Genomic DNA, 21,510 nt, shown 5'->3' on the forward strand with positions numbered 1-21,510 from the left:
ACTGTGCGGCAGGTGAAGAACCGAACGGTTGCCTTCAGCGGGTAATGATCCTACTGGCTGAGAAACCCAGCAACGTTGCCTAGTGAAAGATTCGTTTTGCAAAGAGGTATGCTGGGGAGCTTCTGAGGAGGTGGGATACAGGAACTGACTGGTGGAAGCTGTGAGAGCGGCTCGTGAGCCTTGACTGTGTAGCTAGTGATTAACAACATTGCCCGCAAGTACAAGCGTCTGGTTTCGAATCGTAACCCACGGCTCAGTTTCCATTTTCACGTTTCACTATTATTATTATTGTTGTCGTTATTATTGAATATGTCGCTGGGGCCATCTAGGACTACAGTAAGTCTCGTTGCATTTGACAGTAAACTTTGCTTTCTTTGAAGCCTGGATTTGTCGCTGGGGCCATCTAGGACTACAGTAAGTCTCGGTACATTTGACAGTAAACTTTGCTTTCTTTGAAGCCTGGATTTCCTTCCTTCTTTGTGAGTGGGCTTGCTGTCGCACGTCCTTCCAAGGGCATCGCGTCTCCTTTTCGTTTGCTCCTCTCTGTGCAGCTCGTTCATCTTCTTGGTGAACCTGTTGTCCATTCGTTTGAGGTGAGCATGAAATAATAATAGTGACAATAATAGTAATTATCATTATTATTTAGATAGAGTGCTGTAGCAATAGATGATAGGAAAGGCCTGCGAGTATCACACAAATCTTAAATCATTCACATCCAAGAACTGTTTATTTTTGTATGCAATAAAGTACTGTATGTATTTTTTGTACCACGAAATGCCTGCATATAGAATCATACAGCGGTGGATGGACAGTAGTTACCTGGTGACCATACTTTGTTCTGGACCCACAAAATCAGTTGATAGGTTTAAAAACCTGTTTATTAGAGTGATTGCTATATTTAATTGACCGGCGCTATTCATTACACCGTTGTTCCTAAATGGCATATCTGACTTTTACATTAGTTACCAGCCACTGTTCGAACTGTTAAATTATTGTTGCGTCACGATAAGTCGGCTGTATGCGCAACAGGAGAGGCGAAGTTGTTGCGGGATAGGCCAGCTGTCTCATTGTTAGCGTGGTAGTGCACCAGTGTTGGTTATTCAGACTATATTGTCGGCGCCATCTGAGATGAGAACTACGTGCAACCACTTCTTCTGGCCCGGGGTGGTAGCTGCAACTGCGAATCCTAGAAAAGCAACACCAACGTTCAGATGCGTCGTTAGAGCCGCTTTTCCATCGCTCGGAGTATTCTTCACAGATAAGCGATTGCCTCGATGATTTTTTTAGTGTAACCCAGTACAGTCAGTGACTTTTCCTGGATAGGAGGACCGGAACGGGATGGACTCAGCCTTGTGATGCCAATTCAAGAGCAACTTGACCGAATACTAGAGGCTCCAGGCCACGAAAACTGACAACGGCCGGGAGAGCTGTTTGCTGATCCCATGCCCTTCCACACTGACGATGCCGACAGTGAGGATGCTTACATTCCAAAAGTAAAGTTATCGGCAGACTTTGTTTCGCCTGTGACATGGAATCTTACAGTAGCCGATAACTTCTGGGAAAAAATATGGCTTTTCTCATCATTCTCCTTCTTTGTTAATTTCTGTTGCACCAGTTCTAGTTCGCATCGGTTGTTATACTCGGTCATCCTCAGTTAATTACGAAACTAGTATTCGTCCTCGATAAAGTTATTTTCGAAGAAATTTCAAGCTTCTCCTCCCGTTCGGTCATCCAGTTTTTCATGCAAAAATAACCGTTCTCTTCTGTTCGTGTTGTTTACTAATACGGCAAATAATGCAGCGGTCGCAGAGAAAACAAACATCAGGTATTTTATTTTAGCACTGCACGTGATTATAGGTTGCTCTCTGTATGTGCACCACTGACGTCTGAGAAACGCGACTTTTCCCCTTCGCTTTAATGCGCGCTATGTTGCTCGCAGTAAGGAACTTGTAAATGGCAGTAGGCACATTTTACAATCGTCGTTTTGTGAGACATATAGTGGGGCGAGAATGTAAGGACGAGTCTTACATTACACCCTCCTGGTACCTACCACTGGGATTAATATGACCTCAACTTAAATTGTTTGTTTGTTTCCTAAACGTAATGTTTTTAAAAATAGAATGGTGAATGTTACTTTGAACAGCTTTGTAAGAAGTTTCCGGTAGTTCCATTCTGTGTATATGAATTGAAGTTAGAGGTGTGGAGGGACCACGTCTACAGAACAGTTTTAGAAATCTTCGGAAGCAAGTTGAAATTAGTGATCACTATAACAGCACAATCGTTTAATGGAATTATCTAGCTACGTGTGTAGGGATCTGCAGTTCATACCAATGAGGCAGTTTAGCAGGTACGGAAAAAATTTTTCATTCCAAATGTATCTGGCTTGGAGAGCTTTGTGGGTGAATATGTAAAGATTGTTGGTGATTGTACTTTGTATTTTCATAAATAAAGTGATCTGTAGCGTAGCCCACTTGAGGTTAGGTTGGGAGTTTTTTTTTTTGGAATGCGGCCGCGGCAGCGGCCGCCTATGATTTGAAAATACTGATTAGTTAGTGTATCACGCAATGTTGCGTCATCGGCAGCGCCGCGCTTATCGGGCAGAAGATATCGCCGACGGTCAAGGCAAAATGAAAATGGATGTTATATTCGAAATCAGCGCATCAGAATTCACTATATCGACAAAATATTGAAAAATAAAAAAATTTTAAAAAATTTAAAACAATTTTTTTGATGTAAATAATTGACTGGGGCGAAAATAAATATCGTATTCGTAATCAGCGTATCAAATTTGACTATAATCGATCAAATTTTGAAAAAAATTGATAAATTTTTTCCGTACCTGCTAAACTGCATAAGTGCCCCGAAGCTGATAGATAAAATAATTAATAAAATTAGGTATGTCGGTATTTATTTTCTTCGAGATCATAAGAAACACCTGCGACAATGGAAATATTTTTTCAACTTATTTCTATACCCATTCTAAGGGTGTCCTGCAGTAGTTGTTGCTATACTCTTCCTAGCACCACTGGGATCAATACGGCCCCGTAAGCACATTGGAAAATCATATCTCCCTCGTTATGTTCATTAATACACTGGCAATAAATCCGAAGTAAATTACTTGGAGCCTGTACGACCCAGTGCTACTTAGTGAGATAAAAAAATTCATGTAGTGGGAGCATTAAAAGAAGACTCCGATATCTGATTCGCAAACTTGGGTTGGTGTTCATATTCTAGTGTTACAAAGGTTTCGGCATCGATTTTCAAGCTCTGGGATAAACGGCCGGCTATGTGTGAGCAGCGGTCGGAGGATACGAGCGCGACGAGAGTGAGAATGACAGACACGGGCAATATTTGTTGGTGGGTAATACCGTAGTGTAGTGGAGGAGAGCGGCGCTTTTTGTGGGCCGCCAGCTGCCTCTGTCGCGGCTGCTGTTTGTGGCGCGGGCCTCCCATTCACCACGAGCGCCGCAGCGTGCCGCAAAAACACGCCGCGCCACGCAGCTGGCGCCGCACGCGCCACGGCGCTCACTGCAGGCACCGGCTGGACTCTGTTCCCTCAGATCTTTGCTCGCTGTGATCGCGTTGCAGGTAACACACACAACGAGCAATTCCCTTTTCGTATTCTATTTAAAAAATACACCGGCAAAATCCCTAAGTCGAGGAACTTTTTCCTATGTCTGTCTATTCTCAGTCCGTAGCTTTGAAATAAGGTCACGAGTTAATGAGTCCCGAGCTAAATTGCTGCATTTCAAAAGCGGATTACTAATTGTAATCAAAATGAGAAATTAGTGATCACTATAACAGCACACTCCAGAATGAGATTTTCACTGTGCGGCGTAGTGTGTGCTGATACGAACCTTCCTGGCAGATTAAAACTTTGTGCCGGACCTAGACTTGAACTAGGGACTTTTGCCTTTCGCAGGCAAGTGCTCTACCGACTGAGCTACCCAATCACCGCTCACGACCCGTCCACACACCTTTATTTCCGTCAGTACCTCATGTCCTACCTACCAAACTTCACAGAAGCTCGTCTTCGAAACTTGCAGCTTTAGAAATCCTGGAAGAAAGGATATTGCAGAGACTTGGGTTAGCCACAGCTTGAGGGGTGTTTCTAGAATGAGATTTTCACTCTGCAGGAATGTGTGCGCCGATATGGAACTTCATGGCAAATTGAAACTGTGTGCCGGACCGGGACTCCAACCTGGAACCTTTGTCTTGCGCGGGTAACTGCTGTACCGAATGTTAAGGTCCTGACTTCGAGTCGGGCTGTGGCTGTGGCTAAGCCATGTCTCCGCAGTATCCTTTCTTCCAGGAATGCTGGTCCTAAAAGTTTTATAGGAGACCTGTGAATTTTGGAGGGTGGGAGATGAGGTATTGGCAGAAGTGAACCTGTTTTTTACCAATTGTAATGTTTTTAGAGGTATGGGAGATAGAGTGATGCGTATCGTTGTCTTCAGTAATTGTCACGCTGTGGTATTGGTCGATTAATTTAATGTCTCTGTATTTTAATATCTTTTAATATTAAGCCGTCTTTGGCAGGCACATCTTTCATTAGTACCTGTACTGTAGTTCAGATCTGGTGCTACCCTTAATCAACCATGAAGTTTCGTTCTTTGCTAAAAAGTGATGATAACAATGTAATTAAGCGCTAATAAATCGAACTGCCAGACGAAACCGGAAGAAATTGACTTAGAAAAAAACAAAGATTTACCAGTTCCACTTCAAGTATGTAGGAATTAACAGCGTCACAATCAACTATCATGAGTTCGAACAAAAGCTAAGCAAAATGCAAAGTAATGTTTTCCTTCCATTTTCCTTAATGCACTTTGTAATACATGCTGCCCAGCTGACTGCACGTATGGATACAGCGTAAAATCGTATTTACTGAGCCATTAATATACAACAAGGGAAGCTTATAAAGTGCGTAGAAGTCAAAGTGAGACGATGTATTCTCCTGGCCAACAGGGTACTGTTCAGGTCCCTCGTGGTATTTTCAGGATTGTAATCTGTTAGATGAAATATGTTTCTTTGCACACGTACTGGGGAAGGTGGAGCATTGTTAATTCAGGAGGATGGTGCTGTTCAAATCTTCTTTCCGCCATCCAGAATTTGGTCTTCCGTGATATCCTTTAATCATTTAAGGGGAACGCCGGGATGCATCCTTCTAAAAGGACACTGGCCGCGCGGTTAGAGGCGCCAAGTCACGAATCGGGCGGCCACTCCCGCCGGAGGTTCGAGCACTCCCTCGGGCATGGGTGTGTGTGTTGTCTTTACCGTAAGTTAAAGTAGTCTGTAAGTCTAGGGACCGATGACCTCAGCAGTTTGGTCCCATAGGAATTCACACACATTGAACATTTATGAAACGGACATTGATAATTTTCTTTCCAATCCGTTTCCAATCCGAGCTTTAGCATCATCTTCAGTGACCTGGACATCGACAGTACGTTAATCCCTGATCTTTTTTTCCTTTTCCCTTATACACTACAGGTTGTCGTCGCCCATGATCGATATAAGTCCCTGATGGAAGATACAGTGCTAATTCTTGTTGGAGTATCTCAGTGAACATCTTCAGATGTACTGATGGCTGGGGGCCAGTCATCTGGATCTGTTGACCACGGTTCAGCGGTCGTGAATTATTCGTCACCGTTTACAGATGAGGGAGCGATACTACGCACAACAAAAGATGTCTCTGTAATTGAATCGCTAATCAGTGTATGCTATCAGTTGCAGACTAGACATTTTGTGGCCTCGATTTTGAATTGTCGTCACCGGAAATTGTCTGTTCCATTGTTCTTGTTTGTCGACATGAGGTTGCATGTTTTCTCTCACGCAGGAGTCATGTGTGTTCGTAGTGGGAAATGAAAGACTTTGCACTGACTCGTCAGTCTTTAAACTGCACGAGATATAATTCCCTGTTTCTACTTGACTCCCGCCTTAACTTTCAGCACCTTACTTGCATTCCGGAGGTACGGGGTTGAAATTCCCGTACAGCCATGTACATTATTCAGGTTTGCCATAAATCGTTATGGCCAATGTGGGATGGTCTGTGCAAAAAAGACACGCCGTATTTCCTTCCCTGTTACTTCGCAAGACGAACTTGTTCTGCTCTCTAATCACCTCGTCATCGGACCTAGTCTTCTTGCGTCCTTTCATAGATTTAAGACCAAATGCATCTTGCTGTGTGAAGTACTGTATGTAGAAAGTAAATGAAGCCTAAGTTCAACATAAATTCTTCAAAAAGGGCACGACCGCCTGTTTGTGCCACTTTTTGTGAGATCTAAAAATGTGCTTCGAATTAGAGTCTACATCTACAAGATTATTCTGAAGTTCACACTTAAGTGTTTGACAGAGGATTCAGAGAACCACTTCCAGACTATTTATCTACCGTTCCACTTTCGAATAGCACGTGGAAAAAATGAAAATTTTAATCTTTCCATGCGTGTCCTGATTACTTGTGTTAATACTTGTGATGATGGTCATGCCCCCTGTGTAAGTTGGCATCAACAAAATATTTTGACTTCCTTTAACCACTTCCTGTGGTTAAAATAACCCGCATATTTTGAAAGTTCAGTCAGGTGGAGGAAACATCACGCCGTTGGCCAGGTATTATAAATGACAAGCCAGTTTCCTACGCCACCGACTGACCCATCACGTTCAAATGCATCCTGTTATAAAACAATAGTACGTCACTGCGAGCATAAGTTGTTTCTGTGTTCTTGCGTTCTTTTTGTGAAGTGTGGTTTTTGGAGCATTGAAGTATTTTGCGTTCGTCAGATGTTGCTGAGAACTGTTTTTTATTAATGGCAGTGTGGTGCGTCTGAAGATCAAGTTTTCTGTAAGAGAGTTCGTTTGAAAACACGTGCACCGGGTAATCACAATGTTCACATTATAGCAGTCTAAAATACACAGACGTCGTGTTCGGTAAGAGAGAGAGGGCCCTACGTTGAAAAAACGTATGTTTCGCCTCAAAGGAGCGAAGATATTTAAGGGGATTAAATCAGTGCTTACACTGCCTTCACAAGTTTGTTGTTGTCACGAAAAGTTTGCATCTCCGAAATTTATCATAGAACGAAGTGATGTAGTGGCTTAGAGATACCTTTATCTGCATGCCATCAGGAATTTTTCATTCGAGGACATCGTGTAACTTGCCAAGACGTTGGTGAATGATGTGACTCGTTCCACGTACCGCACAGCCGAAGGAACAACAAAACCACCAATAGGGAAGCTTAACAGGAAACTGTTAGCCACTGCACATTGCCATTCTTCTGATTTGTACCGATTGTTTGCAATTCTGCGGTAAGTTAAATGCAAATAACATGGAACTTGATCAGAAAGCGTGTTTCATCCAATATGTCTTACCGACTACATTAGCAGTTGACCTACATCGTACGGAGTCATTCAGCAACACGTAGCTAGTTTTTGTGCTGGTAAAATGTCTTATATCTTGGGGTGATTAGTAGATATTCTTCTTCTATGTCAACAAAAGCTCACATAGGCCCCCATATACAACTGATATGTGGTGAAGTGAGAGCGAGGCTTAAAGGGGAGATTTGTAACTTCTCTTAGGGAGCCGCGTGTAATCCCAGTCTGACACTTCAGATTCAGATTTTCCGTAGTTTCCCTGCAACGGCCCCTAGACAGTCGTTGTTACTGTATTGAGCAATATTAACGAAGTTCTCCCCAGATTGCTCAATAACAATTTGCAATTATAGTCTGGTTCGAAATTTTGAACTATCAAGACGCTGCTGCTATGATGATTGACCTACTTTCTTTCAGGTAGATGTAAAGAAAAGAAAAGCTGCGCTCTCTGGCCTTGATGGGTCAGTCGGCACCAACCGACCGCCGGATCATTCTCTGCCAACGTCGTAATGGAGGGACGTGGGTCAGCACACCGCTCTCCCAGCCGTTGTCGGCTTTCTTGGCCTTGCAGCCGCTACTACTCGGTCAAGTAGCTGCTCAGTTGGCATCACAAGACTCAGGTGCACCCATTCCAGTCCTTCGACCAAGGAAAAATCCCTCCACGTGGCAGCCAGACGCGCTGACCACAGAAGTATGGAAGCGGATTTTCAATCAGAAGGTGGATGAAAATTTGGTATAAGGGGCGTCAAAAAATCACTAACGAAACCATATTGAGAGAAGTTGAACGAGATAAGTGATTGTCAGAATGTTTACGCGATGGTGGCCCATCATTTGATGCGTTAATGGAAATGGTTGCCTGTATGTTCTTAAAAAATATTTTTAATAAAAGATCTTTCCTTGTAGCTACTGGGTACCGCTCTCTGTATTTGGTGAGCAACAGCTCATAAGAATCATTCTTAAATTTCCAGTTTTTAATATGCATCAAACCTAACATCCCATAATGTCCGCAGTGATTTGTACATTCCGATGGACTCTGTTGTGAATGATCTTTCTTCTTGTTTCGAACTCATTTTAGTTGATAAACACCACAGCGAGCACAAAGAAGCCAAAAGACTGTACCTCATCGAAGCACTCGAGTGACTGGCAAGGGTATTGCGAATACTGCCCACAACGATTCTCGAATGGCGCAATATATTTCCAAACTTCTGAACTATTCAGTATTATTTTGTAACCTCTCAACCTAGTCCACATACTTTCATGTATTGCACAACCATAATTATTTATGGCTTATATTGACCAGCTGGGGACTGCTTTACCTATGGCGACCGCCAAGGTTGTTCCTTTCCTGTGCGTGGACCAGTAGTCCGACGAACATCTTAGTGGTAAGAGCTCGCCATCGGAGCACGCCTTGCAGGGCGACTCAGCCGTTCAACCTGTCCAGGGGTCCCCACTTCCTTGCCACACTCAGCAAAGTCTTCCACACCACCGTGCGAGGCGACCGCCTACGAAAGGATACAGCGGAGAATTCGGAGCAATATAATTTACGTGTTATTGACGGCCGTAGAAGGGAAAGCAATAAACCACTTGGGCTGTCTAGAGATGATACTGTCGAGATAAGATAGTTGTCACTTCTCGGATTCTCTGCTGGGTTTTTTATGCTGTCAAACTATCCAATCGAAGAGCAGCATGATATCACGTGGAATGTGAATCCCCTATTTCGTGACCTGTTGTTGCACCCGGCTGCAATGGCCTCAGTCATATGCTCGTGTACGGGAAGATGCTTGTAAACGGTGCTTCAGCTTCTTTTAAGTTATTCCAAGAAGAATGCCGCCGAGAAGAACTTTGCACTTGGTATCGTTGTGTAATTACTGTAACGAGTTTGGTAGTTGTGCGTTTAGTTTCGTTTTATATCATTTTTGTGCGTTGCATTTGCCAAAGAAAAAAAAGTGAGATTCTGTGTCAAGAGCTTTACTGAATCGTTTTAAGATTGGTGTTAAAGATACGTCTCAGCCAAGTAAATATGGTTCAGATGGCCCTGAGTACTATGGGACTTAACATCTAAGGTTATCAGTCCCCTAGAACTTAGAACTACTTAAACCTAACTAACCTAAGGACATCACACACGTCCATGCCCGAGGCAGCGGTAGCGCGGTTCCAGACTGAAGCGCCGGCCGGCTCAAGTAAATAACAAATTGGAAGCAGTGTAAGTGACTAAGAAGTTCAGTGAAACATTTTGAGGCACACTTATCTTCTGTTAGCGAATTACGACAATCATTTGTGAAGTTTGAGCAATATTCGACTTCTGGATTCCTCAAAGAATTATAGATACAACAGACTTCTTTTCACTTCACACAAAAAAATGCGCACGTTGTTAAGTTCAAACTTTTTTGTGTCTGTTGGATACTAGAGAACGAAAAGGTGCAGGTTGCCGTTAACTTCGGATGCTCCAGGCCATCGCATACGCATTGCTGTTTCTTAATTTATGAAGCGGGTAATTTTTACTCGGCGTAGCACCGATTCTGCACAGGAAATTACATATCATGATACATTTTATTATTGTTAATCAGCTATGCGGCAGTCATAAAAGATATTTACTTCAAAATAATTAATCTGCTGTATTTGGCTGACAACTTAGGTGCCGTTGAAAACTTTTATGGTGATAGTTCCCAAGCTTTCTCGACGTGACATGTTCGGAAACATAATCATTCATCCTAGTACGTCATTGCACCCATACTTCTGATAATCGTAACAGACCCACGCAGCACTTCTTGTTTCAGTATCCAGTGACTTGTATATTGTCAGTTCAGTACTTTTTATTCAGATATCTCTATTTCAGATTGATATTCGATTTTTAGCCCAGTGTTGTCTTGAGACTTATACTGAAGGCTGTTGCATCTACGGAAACGGAAAACGCTGTTAGCCCTCCAACGTTGTGGCTCATCATATCTGTTCCGCAGGGAAAATGATAAAACCGGTAAAATCAGTAAATGTTGTGAAATAGCTTCGGTTTCGGAATTAAATAATTGATCTTTGTAGAGACTCTGTCATACTTTGTGGAACAAAAACTGTCATATGGGCCTCAGATACAAATGAATCAATCAACATTACTTTTGCTCAGGAGCGTATTATTAAATACAGCATTAGAGCAAGGAACTAGTGCATCCAGAGGCGACTCTTCAAAACTCTTGAATTTACATAACGCTGTTGGAAACCGCAAATAGTCGGTTACGTCTTTCACTTCTTCTTGTGCGAAGTCTCAGTGACATTGTCTCCGAAATTCCTACTGCTGATAAAAATTCGTTCTGATGTCTGATGAAGAAATGGCAACGTACCGGTGTTGCATGGGGAAAGCCCGTGGACTTTTTTGACTGAGCTCACTGTCGAGCTATGATCATACACGGATCAGATATGTCCTTCAGTGACACACATATCGGGAATAACGGATGAGTTTCCGTATGTGTGATACATAAACAAGGTAAGATCGTTTTTCCTCAACTTGCTTTTTGTTTCCTTCTTATTAATGTTTTCATTTCACATTCTGCTGTTTCTATAGAGCCTTATGGTAGAAAGTATTACGCATTGCAGAAGGCACTAGACGCCTTGTAGATCGGGTGGCCACTCCCGCTTCACAAGTGCCAGTCGCGTAAAGGTTGAATATAAGTCGAGCCTCACGACGAGCAGTTATGTACTGCCGCTGAACGCGACCGTTAATGAACACTATCGGTGACTGCGCTGTTGCTGGTTCTCTTGGCGGTAAAGCAGCAGAAAATCACGTCAGCAAACATTACTGCTATGATAGCGGCTGAGAACGTGTCTTAGATAAGAAACACGTGAGGCTCGTTTTACATCTTCGTATTGACGGAGACATACCTCGAAGCAGATAATCTTACGGCCAAAGTAACTTACCGTTTTAGAATAGATGTACTGCGTAAACGGTAATTTAGGTCGTCTGCCATCGCGTTGAAGAGAAGAGTGAACTGAAATAAATGAATCATTCCCTCTTCCTTACATTGTTATCATAACATTCTGTCTCTCCCTTTTTCCCGCATTCGTTACAATTTTCATTTTGCATTTACAGTCGGTCTGCATCGGCGCAGAATTTAATGAGGTGTTATGTAGGAAAGTAGCCGACGGCCTTGCTGCAGTGCTAACACCGGTTCCCGTCAGATCACCGAAGTTAAGCGCTGTGGGGCTTGGTTAGCATTTGGATGGGTCACCGTCCGGTCTGCCGAGCGCTGTTGGCAAGTGGGGTGCACTCAGCCCTTGTGAGGCAAACTGAGGAGCTACTTGATTGAAAAGTAGTGGCTCCGGTCTCGTAAACTGACGTGCGGCTGGGAGAGCGGTGTGCTGACCACACGCCCCTCCATATTCGTATCCAGCGACGCCTAAGGGCTGAAGATGGGACGGCAGCCGGTCTGTACTGTTGGACCTTCAAGACTTATTCGGATGGTATATATATATATATATATATATATATATATATATATATATATATATGAGTACAGTCTACCAATACGAAATAGAGCGCAGACGGATTCATTTATTACGTTTGACGACGAGATGACATTGTGAGTTGACGTTCTCGCTCACTTTCAAAGTAATTCCAGGTCTGTCCAAAAGTATTCAGCGCCATCAGAGCGTGATTACCGAGTAACAGAGCACTCCGTGCAAAGTTGCGCTAATCTATGAAGGACACTCGTAAATTTTTACCCCGGTCAGACTTACTAACAACTACAGAAGTGTGTTACATTCCGGGGAATGTTATGTTGACGTGCTCAACACGGAAATGGCGAGTCCTTCCTTCTAGTGACAAGCGAACCAATAGTCCGATCCTAATGGCCGGGATGCGAAGCTATCTAGAACAAAATAAGCAACTAAGGCTAAATTCGTTTTTAATAGATCTATTCAATCTTCCGCGACATCTCCACCGTAAGCGAAGCTGTAATGCACTGTTTAAAATAGGTTGCTTTCGAACCGCATGCGTGTGATTCGTGTAGTCACACGCGGAGCTGTAGGGGTAATTGCAACAGGTGTAACAGATTATAGCATATCTACCTTTAGAAATAAGACATAAGCATCGGTATATGAAAAGGCAGAAAGAAAGCAAATACAGGAGTAACCATGAACATCAGGGTTCTTCAAACAAAACTCTCTAAGACCTGTGCCAAAGTTCCGACGTAATAAACAAAATATTTCCTTCTCACGAAGTAATCAAACGTAGAATGTCAAACTAACTGAAAGCAGATTCAGTAATACAGCTAAACAAAAATGGTTCGTATTTCGTGAATCTGGAATGGAAATGAAGTCCCATGCTTCTTTACAGAGCGTAGGGGAACGATGCGGGAGACCCGCACCGCCTTACTAGGCAAGGTCCTAATGGAGGTGGTTTGCCGTTGCCTTCCTCCGACCGTAATGAGGATGAATTATGATGATGAAGACGACACAACAACACCCAGTCATCTCGAGGCAGGAAAAATCCATGACCCCGCCGGGAATCGAACCCGGGACCCCGTGCGCGGGAAGCGAGAACGCTACCGCGAGACCACGAGGGGCGGACTCGTGAATCTAGAAAACTCTAATAATGGTGATGTGTATCCATACTAATTGTCATTTGTAGCGTATAGAACAGCGAATGTGCTATCAACGACTGATCTGCTGTTTTCACGTTTAAACTGACATCTGGAACCGTTGCTGTAGTAGTGCTTCTCAAATATTTTGAGGGACGCTTGTACGAAGATACGGTGAATACTACTGCCGAATTGTTACAGATTTTCAGTTCTGTTAATATTCGAGGAATTATGACACAACTAAAATAGTTTGAAACGATGGTGATCGCGTTGAAAGAACATATCCTCTCTTCAGAAGGCGATAAAGATGTAGTGATGAATATAGTCTCGGAGAGCAGATTCGTAACCACAGCTCAAGAGTGCTTTCTTTGCACTTGTATTAATGGCCCAAGAGACTGCCATGACAACCTTCCCTTCACTATAACTCTACCCTCTGTGTCGTATTTTGTTCCAGCAGAACGTTGTCCTCAGACGTGCTACCTTGCTGTGAACCATAAAACTTTAATCAGGGAATCACCAGTTACGAGTCAGTGGTAGTACAGTCGGTCGTGTGTTGGATGCTTGCTTCGCAGCCCCACGCACTGCAGGGTTCGCTGAAGTAGTGTTAGACCCTGTTATTTCGTGGGTTATTTAGATGGTTTGCTATACCGCTGTGGCGTGTGAGAACGGAGCAGTAAATAAGATTTAATGTTCTGTCGATGTCGAAGTGGTAGGAGGCGAAGCAAAAGTCCGTATTGGACAAGTATAGAGAAAGAAATGGGCCGTGTCCTTTCAAAGACACCATCTCTGCATTTGCGTAAAAATTTCAGGGAAGCTACAGCAAATCTCTACCAGGGTGGTCTTTATTTTAACGTGAACCCCGCTTCTCCGGAATGCGAGTCCAAAGCGTTAATAATTTCGTCATTTCATTGTCATAATTGTCAGCCATTGAAAGATACTCAAGCCTAGGCGGCACTTCACTCACGGGGCGATTCAGTTGCATTTAGTTAATCCCTGAGGGGGTACGACGAAATTGAACTCATGAATAGCGTCAAAGCAGCATTGGTGTAATGTGTTAGCTGGTGTGAGAGTAGCTGCAGGACCTTTGGTGCACTTCTCTCTCTCTCTCTCTCTCTCTCCCTCCCTCCCTCCCTCCCTCCCTCCCTCCCTCCCTCCCTCTCCCCCTTCCTCTTGCCCTGCTTCTTCCCCTCTCTCTTTTCTTCACTCCCTCTCACCCTTTCCTCTCTCTCTCGCTCCCTCTCCGCTTGTCACGTGACATGGGCGCTCCCTGGCTGCGAGCCGCAGCTGGGCGCGTGTGGCACTCCTGTGGCTGTCTCTGAACCTGATACCCGATACCAGCCAGCCGGCAGCTGTGGTCGCTCCCATCAGCGAGACCGCCCAGACCATTACCTCTGAATCGTTTAGGCACTTCCTTGTAATCGCCGCCGGTGAGAGCTGCACTAGCATTTATTTTATCCACGCCGCATTTAGAGAGCTCCCGACTTTTTCGAAATTGTATTAAACACCTTTATCTCTACTTTGTGGCGGATGATACTTCTGGTGTTACTTACTTTTTCCTTCTACCCTGTTCCGTTCGCGAACGGCTGGAGTGAAGAACAATTGTCAGTAAACCTTAGTGTGACTCGTGAATTCTCGGGTTTTCTCTTTCTCGTCATTTCATGAGATACACTGCCTAATCAAAAATACCCGAACAATATGGACTAGTCATTGTATGTCACCTGAGTAACAAATCCATCAGCGATGTATACAGTAGAAGAACAGATCGGAGACGATGATTGATCGTATGTGTATGGCAGTGCACCATGTCATAAAGCAGCCCATGTGAGGCAGTGGCAATGTGAGACAGAAGAAGGAGAAATCGGAGACAGTCACGGGAGTGCAAGGAATATGTTAAAAGCAGATTAAGTCGACGGTATGCATATTGTGGCTGGAGGGATACAATACCGAGCAGTGTGGTATTCAAGCCTCTACACTAAAGAAGAAGAGGCGAAATGAACACAATATCCCGTTGATGATACGTTATTAGGCAACAATTTCTGCCATGTCATTAACAGTACAAACAAATAATAGCTTTGGCGATCGCTCGCAGCGTATATCAATCAGAATTAGACTGCAAGGCTAGCAAGGAAACCCATAGAACAGTTATTACATATTTTACGTTTGACTTCAACAGGTGCCAGAATAAACGGCCCTTCACGTGTGAAAGAGACTACATAGACTGAAAAGTGGCATACAGCATTTGATTTTTACGAGCAAAATGAAGCTGCAGTTTTATATAAACGTGGATTCATACACCACCTGTAGTATCAGCCTACAGTGCGGTACAGTATCGAACGCTTTCCGAAATGTTGTTACCAAGATACCTAATATGCGAGAAGTACTGCCAAACAAAAGTTCTGGGCATTGTTTGACTGCTGTGCTGTACAAAGTTTTGGCGTCATGACATGCTACGTGTAACAAGCTCCACTTGCAAGAGTGATGGAACTAAGATGTTACTACTTCCCTTTTCCTTCGTCGAGCATAAACGTGAAAGTGGTGCCACCTTAGCCAGATGTTAATTTCACTTTTCTGTGTAAGACGACGTTACTGTCTGCTTCTCTCTCTTTTCTCGTACGTAAACATGACGGTGCTTCACCTTCGGCGGGTGTTCAGTTGGCTGTAAGTGAACCTGAATGGATAATCTTTGGGCAGTGGTTCAGCTTTAGTTGAGTGCCGGCTGCCTGGTAATTTCACGCGCAGGGGAGCGTAAGGCCGTAGCCAGCCGGCAGAGCGTCCCCTCCCAGGCCACCCCGTGCAGTTAGCCGGACCAAAACAAAGCGGTTGCTTTGTGGCGCTGCCCCTTAAATGGGCCACAATTACTCTCTGCCGGCTGGCGGGGTCGGCCGGGGATCGCGTTGCGCTGCGCTGCGGCTTCCTGAACGCCAGCAGTAGGCCCGGTGTCGGAGTTCGTTACTCCAGCCACGCTCACACCCGTGTCGGAGCGCCGTGACATGCGTGCTGAACGCTCACGCGACATTCTCATTACAGGGACTACCGTTTATGAAAGTGCAGCATACGGAAACAGTGACATTAGCGGAACCCAAATACGCAGTGTGCAGAGAGATGACGTAGACGTATATCCAGCTGTGCCCTCTTTTGTGCATCTCGGGAAGCTAGTGCTACTCCGGACTAGACCACCCAAAGCCGTCAAACAAAGTGCTAACGTATGCCTCATCTAAATCAAAGAGCGCAATATCAGCAATAGAGGGGTCAGACGAGGCGGCAGTTCTGTCTCCAGTAATTTTTTTTTTTCACGGTACCATGCTACACGCCATAGCATATAAATGGCATAAAGGACTCTGTAGCTCCGTTTTTAGTGTTGCGACGTTATGGAGAACTACAACGAATGTGGATTTGTTTCCATCCAAGGTTCGGCACGATGTACAAGGGTTATTCAGTAAGTAATGCGACAGTTTTTTCTGGGTCAATTTCGACTGAAAAATTGCAGAATTTGTTGTAGGACCTCGTGGAATATTCCCGCTTCAGTCCCAATAGTTTAATGATTTTCCGATAGGTGGCGGCGCTAACCGTAGGCTTCAAAATGGCGTCTGTACCGGCGGTGCGTTCCAGGCTCAGAGAGCTGTCATTGAGTTCCTTATGGCGGAAAATTAGACCCTCGCAGATTTATATTAGGGACTTACAGAATGTCTACGGAGACCTGGCAGTGAATACAACCACAGTGAGTCGTTGGACGAGGCGTCTGTCATCATCGCTACAAGGTCGCGCGAAGTTGTCCAATCTCCCGTGTGCCGATCGGTCGCACACAGCTTTGACTCCCGCAGTTTTGGAACTCGTGGACTCTCTCATTCGAAATGAACGACGGATCACAATGAAACCCCTCGCTCTTGAACTGGACGTCTCTGATGGTAGTGCTGACACACTCGTCCGCCAGTTGGGGTACTCAATGTTGTAAGCCCTCTAGGTTCCTCGCCGCGTAACAGAAGACTGTAAGGACCTTCCATCTGTTTTGCCCAATCAACCATGCACTCCGCGGGAAGCAGTACCTGAATGATGGTGAGGTTATTGACGCAGCAAGACGTCGACCAGTAGATTGGTAAAATGCGGGCACACAGGCCATCCCAGCAATGTGGCTAAAGGCCGTCGCATTAAACGGAGGTTTTATGGAAAAATGGGGTTTTGTAGCCAGACGAGCGGGGAATAATAAGGTGAATTGGGATCCTGAATAAAACCAACCAGCTTGCAGAAAAAAATTGTTGCTTTGCTTACGGAGCGCCCCTCGTACGGTTGACTACAATAGTAGCACGCATGTCGTTCACTCAGCTCTTCTTGTCCGTATACAAAAAAATGCGTCAGAAGCAATGAGTAGGACAATACGGTCACTGACGTGCTGCTTGGAATAGGCGCATACAACTTAGCCGCTGCCCACTACCGCTGTGACGACAGTCTGGCATTCTGCACTGTTGGGCGGCATAGCGAACAAACTTTAATTGTGACGGTTTGCTGAGCGATCTGTACTCTGACGCTTTGATAGTAATCTGAACAGTAACTTTTGCATCAAGAATATTTTAGAACCTAGGGAAGAACTTCGTAACGCTTTACCACGAAAACACCAGGCCAGACGTTACTTAAATCAGTCGAGGCGAATGTCAGGATGTCCACTATGACAAGATGACCTCTACAATACACTGTAAGTTGGGCTCTCTCTCTGACGGTCTCGAGGAAACATTAAGCTCTGTTACGCGTTTCTTCCTTTTAATCTATGTAACTTTTCAATAAGATTAATCACTTTCTTTGTCGCAGTCAGTATGATTTCCTAAAGGAACAATAATGAGGAACCTCAGCTCACTTTCCTTGTTTCTAATATCAGTAAGGCTATAGATAATTCTGCACGGATGCTGATACCGGTGTATATTCTCAGTAGTTATTACTTTGCGGATAAAAGCTTGCGTCGATACCGATATCCCCTGGTGTATCAAAAGATATTCCCTGCAATAATTACCTCGTGGCTGGTAGCTAAAATATGATGTTAATATTACGAATTTCGTCTACTTGCATTACATGCAATCGGTGAACAGGAATGCAAAAGCGTTTAACTCTTAGGTCGAGCACACACTACTAATACGGCTTCTATGTTTACAAAAGGTTAATAATCGCGGTTACGGAGAAAAGTCTTGCCGATGCGGATAATGATTTAGGGATGCGACTCTTCTCTTCGTATAGAAAAAGGATGCCGTGCTTCTAGTGTTACGGAAGATATCCCACAGAGTTCCGCACTACAGACAGTAGAGAGGTTGCCTACATTACACGTGTCCGTCCTATTCTGACGTACTGCATAACGTTTGGAGATCATCATCATATAGGATTGTCGTAGGCGATCGAAAAAGTTCAAAGAAGTGCAATTCCTTTTGTATCATCACGAGATAAGGGTGAGGATGTCGCGGATATGATAAGCGAGTCGGGGTGAAATCACTAATAAAATTTGGGGCAAATCTTTTCAGGAAATTCACCAGTTTATCCTCCTAATGCAAAAATATTTTGTTAAATCCCATCTAGGTAGGGAGAAATGACCTTAGTGATAAAGTAAGAGAAATCAGAGCTCGCGCGGGAAGATTTAGGTGTTCAATTTTCCCGCGTGCTAGTCGAAAGTGCTGCGGTCGAGAAATAGTCTGAAAGTGGTTGTGTGAACCCTCTATCAAGTACTTAAGTGCGACTCCCAGAGTAACTATGTAGATGGAGTACATACACGCTACAGGAAATTCCGATCGGTTACACAACTTTGATGAGAACTTGCAATCAGATGGAATGTAGGGCTCCCTGCAGGAATGTGTGATAGAGTCGCTGAAGTTCACAACCAATGACATAAACTACCCAAGTATGTTCGTGGATGATGGTGCATTGTAAATAGCGTTTTATGGGAACATTTATCGTTATCATGATTATTCACCGAAGGCCATCGAAATGCGCGTAAGTTGTATTTAGTGCCCAACATTTCGCTTCTGTCGCCCACCGTCAGGGGAGAAGGAAATGTTTAAACGCCAGACTACGATAAAAAAAAAAAAAAATGGTTCAAATGGCTCTGAGCACTATGGGACTTAACATCTATGGTCATCAGTCCCCTAGAACTTAGAACTACTTAAACCTAACTAACCTAAGGACATCACACAACACCCAGTCATTACGAGGCAGAGAAAATCCCTGACCCCGCCGGGAATCGAATCCGGGAACCCGGGCGTGGGAAGCGAGAACGCTACCGCACGACCGACTACGATTCATTAGGATGAAATGTATCATTTCATCAGAGGGAGCTGGCTAAAAGAGGCCCGTCGAACCCTTTCTGCGCACTCCTCTTCTGTCTCGGTGTTATATCTGGTGGAATTGACGAGAGGTATTGTAAACGGTTAAAGAAAAGATACTCGATTCGTGCGATGCTTCTTTTGTCGTTATGAATCGCTGCAGCTCGATAACTCATTGCGCCTTTACAATTCTGTAAGTCTCTCCCTTCAGGACAGCCTAAAGCCTCGTGTACATAACGTGCAGAAACTGGAGTGATAAAATGTTATGAAGGCTTGTGTAGATTCCGACTGCTAACAAATCGTCGCACGCAGAGAATGAAAACTCCGATTGTTCTGCACAAGACATGTTTTGACAGATAATTCGACAATGGACAGCGTATTACGCTATCGAGCCATGCGAAGCTTTCGTGCTTGTAGCTGAATGCTGAAGCTCAAACTGAACATACACACGAGTTTACTCAAAGTTAACTGATACAGTGATAAATTTCTGCTTTAGGTCATTCTTTCGTAAGCCGCTAGTGTGTGGAAGAAGCAAAAGACAGCTCCAGTTAAAATATGCTGAGACTGCCTCACTTATCAGGTCGCCCCATCAGCTCCTTGGGAGCGTCACCAATTCGCTGCATCAGCAGGCCAAAGTTACACTAGTACTACACCGTCAATCTTCGTACATACGTATGACAGTTACGACAGTTTTGGCATTGGTAGAAAATGATTTCAGAGAAGACAAAGGGCGATGACCGAGGTGAGCTGCAACACACAGTTGCGAATTTGGCGCCGGTAGAAAATGTTCTCTGTAGAATAATGTTGATACTACAAAATATGGTTGCACTAATAGAAGTAATCAATTGCTGATGGAAGACTGGAAACATCATACATTTCGTACATACGATGGTAGGCCCAGAAATTATGCGGCCCCACATTGTTTCACGCGGAACTTCGCAGCCTCTTTCTGGACGATGACGTCTATTCCATCTCTGCAGGATTAAAGATGACGTGCGCGGTGAATATAGCCCTGTTCATTGCCTTCGAAAGTGCGTAGCAAATGGTGAGGACTTCATGAAAAAATGTCGTGAAGCAGACATGGTATGGTTGCAGTATAATGCCTTTATCCATAAAGATACTACGTCACATGTCACATAAAAGTTCTGTTACTAAAAAGGTAGACATTATTTTTTAGGGGAGATTTACTATATTGTTTAGTCATTTTGGGTATTTGTTGAATCAGAAAGTACGAAAAACTTTAAAATCGATGTAATATTGACTTACTAGAAACTGAACGGACAACTGGTTTGTGAAGACGCTTATTGAATACGCGGCATTGCCACACTGACTGTTTTAGGTAAACAGCTGTAATGCTAATCCGTTATTCGGAAGATCCGTCTTAAAAATCAAAAAGAAAGGCTATCAATTCACACGAGGAAAGGTATTCCGGTACGTCTTCCTCTGCAACTTCCTTGAAAGGATGCCGACTGTACGCATTCCGCATTCATAAATGCCTAGACTACTTTTAGTATGCGCTGTAAGTACAATGCTAACGTAACGAGGACGTCTTTATGCATGCGTATTGGGAATGAGTCTCACGCTTTTTTCGCCGATGCAACAGGAAAGACTACAGAATAATGCAGTTCTGTAGCCCCACTCCCTCTGACTTGTACAGTTCCTTTTAGATTTCAACGGCGAAAATGTCAAAAGTGACACTGTAAGCGTAAATCGTTAAGAGATGCATATTTTTTTATTCAGTTCCTTCGTGACAGGTCGCCGCCGAGAGAAAAATTTACCTTCGCTGTCATAGACATCGTAGAACACATATTTCAGACATAGTGGTGTAGTGTTTAGTTCTGGAAACGAAAAACACGTCGTGACGTAAGGACGCATTTAATACCAAAATTCGTCATAGCAGTGGTGGCCTTTAGTTTAGGTTTCTTCGTAAAAGGCAGTAGCTGTCCATGATACCATTTTTAAAGTGTAAAAACATCTAAAATTTTCAGCAGCAGATTCCTAGAAAGCCCTCCTAATTATCGTCCGTAGCGGATGACGTGATTCAAGGGTGAAGTATTACACAATGTCTGAATAAACGTCTCGTTGGTTGTAGAAGGAAAATAATGTTGAAATGGGGAGCAATACGCGCCATATATATCCAATAAGCTCACACCTTTCACGCTAGATTAATTTTGTGCTAAATTTTTCACTTATTAATAAATGATATATACAAACAGAAATATAAGCCAATCAACGACGTAGACTGACAGAAGTGGCAGCCCACAGACATTTCTTCTAAATTGTTTGTACTC

At 43.8% G+C, this 21,510-nt stretch overlaps 1 protein-coding gene and 1 pseudogene across 1 annotated transcript in view; both read left to right on the forward strand.

The window, feature by feature from the left end:
* LOC124775767 (rho guanine nucleotide exchange factor 12) overlaps positions 1-21,510 on the forward strand; it is a 1,141,602-nt gene that overhangs the window by 219,549 nt on the left and 900,543 nt on the right. The gene's annotated exons all lie outside the window — the stretch shown is intronic.
* LOC124778769 lies at positions 11,486-11,603 on the forward strand (annotated as a pseudogene).

This window comes from Schistocerca piceifrons, chromosome 2, assembly GCF_021461385.2.
Source record: "Schistocerca piceifrons isolate TAMUIC-IGC-003096 chromosome 2, iqSchPice1.1, whole genome shotgun sequence".
NCBI classification, from domain to species: domain Eukaryota; kingdom Metazoa; phylum Arthropoda; class Insecta; order Orthoptera; family Acrididae; genus Schistocerca; species Schistocerca piceifrons.